The sequence below is a fragment of the Mesoplodon mirus genome (assembly GCF_964341445.2).
Source record: "Mesoplodon mirus genome assembly, chromosome: 6".
Taxonomy (NCBI): Eukaryota; Metazoa; Chordata; class Mammalia; order Artiodactyla; family Ziphiidae; genus Mesoplodon; species Mesoplodon mirus.
In genome coordinates, this window is record NC_138982.1 from 79,313,717 (window position 1) to 79,318,933 (window position 5,217).

Here is a 5,217-nt window from a genome sequence, read left to right on the forward strand (position 1 = left end):
GAGTTGAGCAGCGCGGGTTTCGTGGGTCCTGCGAGGGCCTGTCTATGCAGGCGGAGCCTCAGTGACTGCTGGGCTTACAAGTGGCCACTCTTCCTGTCCCCTCCCCTAGGCTCGTGGGTGAGAGGGTCTCCCTCCTCCTTCCTACCCACCGCCCATCTCCTGGGGGCTCAGCCACCGTCCTGCGGCCAGGGGCGCCGTGCGGGGGGAGAAGGGCTCTCCCCGGACGCGGGCTTCTTTCTCTGCCGTCAGCAGCCAGCCGGCCTTTCCGCCTGCGCGTCCATGCCCACATCCGCCGCGGGACTGGCTGTGCTGGAGCAGAAAGATTGAAGATCGATTTTCAGCCCCAACCCAGCCGTGGCGTCAGCAGGGAAGAGAGATTGTTTTGACTTGTGATGCATGAGGCTAGAGGAGGGGCCCTCTGGCCTCGGGCGCCAGCTCCACGGCGCGGGGATGCTGCCTTTGAGCCTTCCTGGTCCAGGCGGGCCATTCCTCCGAAGGGACGCCCCTGCGCGCCTCTGCTGGGCTCGGAGCATCCCGGCCCAGGGCCTAGCTCCTCCAGGGGTTATTGATAACTTAAGACCAGCGACATACTCTAAGCAGAATGCATACGTAATTAGAATCCAGTAATGCCTGGGCCAGAAGTCATCTCGGAATAATTTTAGCTTAAATCTCCCATTTACAAAAGGGTAAACTGAGGCTCAGAGAGGGGAAGCAGCTTGCCAAGGTCACATGGCCAGCCTCTAGCAGTGCTAGGAGTAGGATGTGAATGTCTCTCACTCCACAGAGCTTACTTAGGTAAGGAACGGAAGGTTTTCAAAAATATTTTAGTGTACAAACTTTTTACCAAAGAAAATAAAACAATGGAAATGATGAAATAATTCATATTTTAAGGCATGACAAGAAAAATTTAAACATAAAAATTTTCTCTGCCCATTTTGGCCTCCCCCTTCCTCTCTATTGTGCATTATGTCTTAACTAGACCTCCCCAATGGCAGAAATACCTGCTCAGCTATAAAAGTTAAGTTTTCTTCTTCTGGTGCCAGCCCTGTAGCTCCCCAGAAGATAACATTCCTTTCTCAATCCCGTAAGGATGACCTTACAGGTCACAATGTAACGTCACAATGACTTGCATGTGCAGACATCTTTGGTGAATGTTATGTACAAATGCCATCATATTATCTCCTTAAAGATATCAGTTGGTGCAGACTGGTCAGCTGACCTGGGAAGATACTGGGCCACACCTAATGGAAGTTCTTAGCTTAAATACTTATTTATGACCTTATTAATGTTACTAGCTATATTACTTGTATTCTGCCTATTTTATAAGATTACTGTTTCTCGCATTACCAAATGTGTGACTGAGCCTCCGATAAAATTAACAACTAGGTGACTTGAAACAATTGACCAAATATATAGTCTTATAAGATCAATGATTTTAACAGTGTAACTCCAGATACGGGAAGAACCAATGAGAGGGAAGCATTTCCTGGACCATGAGAGACTAGTATGACAGGCAATCCAGAGGCTTTTGGCTACTGTTAACAGGGCCTAGTCCAATAATAGCACATTGAGTGGCCTATCAACAAAATCCTCACCTGACCTGGGAATGAGCATTCCTAGTGCCCTGGAACAAACTGGTCATGAAATGCCTCCCAAATCTTGGTCGAAATTAAGACTGAAAGGGAAGGGATTATAAAATAATGTTGCCTGACCTCTTGTTCTATATGAATCAAGTCATTCACCACTGCAGTTGCTGACCTACAATACATCCTAAAAGGAACTCAGAGCAAAAGATCAGGATGAGGGACTCTGCCCTGGGAAACTGACAGAACTGGCCCTCAGATAGATATTTTCAGGAGAAATTTTTTATGAACCTGGAATCTTGCATCTTCCCATACTTAGAAAAGCACTAAAACCGTTAACTAAGATGTCTGTTCCTCATGACCAGCAGCAACCTTCTACCAAGACGTATGCTTGGTTGCACATACCCTCCTCATCAAAAGCACATATATTCTGACCTCCCCCCTTACTTCTTCAGAACAGTTCTCAGAGCCCTCTGAGAGACTGACTCCCAGGTTATAATCCTCAGTTTGGCTTGAATAAATTTTTCTATTTCTTTCTTAGATTGACTATTGGCTAATTTGTTTTTGTCGACAGAAAGATCCATCCCACTGGAACATTTACATATTATGTCCAACTGATACGGAATTTTAAATTTGGAAAGGATATTAGAGGTCTTCTGGCTCATTCCCTCACTTCAGTCATGGACTGCTTAGTGGCAGAGAAGAGCAGAGACTCCCACAGACCCTGCCACTGCTCCAGCTGTTATTAAATAAGGAAACTCATCTTAATAGAAATGCAAATAAAATCCATACACACAATCCAGTAAAAAAGTAAAAAATTTTGCTTCTAGTGTGTGTCCTGATTTTGAGGGTAGGGTGGAGTGGGAGGGAAAAGTATGGAGGCTGGTAAAAAGTGTTTAGCAGACTTAAAAATGTACATTTAAAATTTAAGACTGTTTACCGTAAAATATACACTTAGTATAGAGTATCTTTATAATGTTGTGGGATCACGAAAATTTAAGCTCAAGGAGTTTGTCTAACTTGTAGGGACGTGATTGCACGCAGGCAGGGCTGTGTCAATCAATTGTGGTAACCCTAAGAATCTGAGGGTTAAGTCATTCAAAATAAAATGCTAAATATGCGGTTGAGAATCGTGGAAAAGATAAATCAGCGAGTATCTGAGGGATGTATTTGAAAGGAGTGGGGTGCTGGGGGCTGGAAGGTGGGGACAGGAAGCACAGGAGGGGGTGGCACAGTGGTGGTTCTGTTCTTAGGGGATAACCTTTACCTCACAGTGTTGTTGTTTTAGCACACGTAAAAGTGTTAGTCCTCAATAAGCAGACACAGTTCTGGCTCTGTTCTACTCAGACCCTTCTCCTCTTCAAAGTTACCAGCCCTTCAGTCCCTCGGGTTTTCAGGGTCTTGATTCCAGCCAGAGACAGATGGGTCTATGTAAGTACAGCACAAGAGGTGTGACCTCAGTCTGAGGAGCTCAGATCCCTTCCTTTTCTCTGCATCTGGCAACACTATTCACAACAGCAAATAATGGAATTCCATGCCCAAAAAGTGAGGACTGGCATGCAAAGATGGTACAGTCTCACAACAGAAGACTGTGCAGTCCTAAAAAACACATGGTAAAACTACCTAAAGACATGGGACAATACTTATGATATGCCGTTAAATAAATTTAAAAAACAAATTTACAGAACAGAATGTACAGTGAAACTAATTTGTTCTGAAAATATGAATAGACAAAGGAAGAAAAGATGGAGGAGTATTAACATCCCTGTGAGCTAAATAGGGAAGAGATTACTAGTGTTAGTCCCATGATGCTGAAAACAAACAACAGCAAAAACAAAATTACTTGAGGTTCATGGGGATTAAGCAACTTACTTGCCCAATATTACATAACTGGTAACTGACAGAGCCTCAGCTGGAGCCAGATTACACATTCCTCATTCAATGTTCTTCCACTGGACCATTCTAAGCCACTCCTTCTCCAGATTGCTGGTGTCCCTCATAGGTATAACATTTCAGGAAGGACATGTTACTTTAACATAGCCATACTGACATGGCCACAGGGTCATTTAGATGCCTTTAGAAAGACATCCTCCCTGCTTCCTGAATCTCTCATCAGCAAGTCGTGTGGGCAAGCTGCCAGGCACTTTATGCACACACTCTCTGCACCTAGGCTATCAGAGCTGGAGGGGACCCTGGGAAATACTTAGCAAATGAGAAAATGAAGGGTCAGGACAAAGTGAATTGTCTTTACTCCCAGCTGGGAATGGACACTCCTAAGGGCCTCTTCCAGTCCCCATTATCTCAGTTTGTAGAATCTACTCTGAAATAATGCTGTTGTCTTTTAGAGGCTATCCCAGAAGAAGACCAACCCCACCTTCAACCTGAAAGAAAGTTCTCTTTTTCTGGTAGAATTCTTAGTTGATGTGCCTGGGTCAGGAGGAAGGGGCTTAATAGATGTGGATGCAGGTATTTTGTGTGGAGAATGTGCTAGCTTAATGGGATCTCAAAGGAAGTAGGAGAAGATGAGAGCTAATAGACAAATAAGAGAGACGTGAGTAAAAGGTAAAAGGTATCTGCCATAGCTGTTCATTAAACCCTCCCAACGATCTCCACAGATGTTCTCCCACTCACAGGATGAATTTTGTGACACTCAGATATGTGAAGCAATGTGGCCAAGTCACACTGTAATAAATGATGGAGAAAGAATTTAAACTTAGGGTGGATTGTTCCCAGAAGACTTCACTGGTGTACTGGAGATTTTTGTTGTTTTTTTTTATTGTTACAGTCTTTCTAGCTGTAATAGATCTGTAAAGAGTCTACATCTTTTTTTTTTTTTTTTTTTTTTTTTTTTTTTGCGGTACTTGGGTCTCTCACTGTTGTGGTCTCTTCCGTTGCGGAGCACCGGCTCCAGACACGCAGGCTCAGCGGCCGTGGCTCACGGGCCCAGCCGCACCGCGGCATGTGGGATCTTCCCGGACCAGGGCACGAACCCGTGTCCCCTGCATCGGCAGGCGGACTCTCAACCACCGTGCCACCAGGGAAGCCCAAGAGCCTACATCTTTAATAAAAGATTTGAGTTTAAATGGCTTAATAAAAACTGCAGAATTAGAGCCTCTTCCATACCAATTAGGTTCATTCTTAATATCTGTTGAAGGAAAGATTAATAAATTCAAAGCTTCCTCCAAACCTCTGTAGATCCTTACTCTACCCCATTATGGACCATCCAGGTGAAGATCTGCTATGGGCAGGGAGAGGCTGGGGCTGGGGCTGGGACAAGAAAGACTTTAGCACCAAATGGTAAGGAGTGATGATTCTCCAAGGAAGGCAGTAAGGGGAAAAGAAAGTGAATGATAGCCTTAAGGTGGAATTTCACAAAGTGTTCTTGGTCAAATATATATGGAAACACAGTGTCAAATAAAAGTAAACATGTCTCTTTACTGCAGGATTTATACACAGTCTAATGTGCATCGTATAATCTCCAAGAAAAGGACATAGTAAATAAAGTTGAAAGTTAAGACAAAATAATGTCATTTTGTTAATTTTCTTCTTATTTTTTCTCTTCCCTGGATCTAAGTTCAAAGTGCTGTAAGTCCTTGATGTTCTATGATTTATTTAATTCATTTGTGGTTAACTG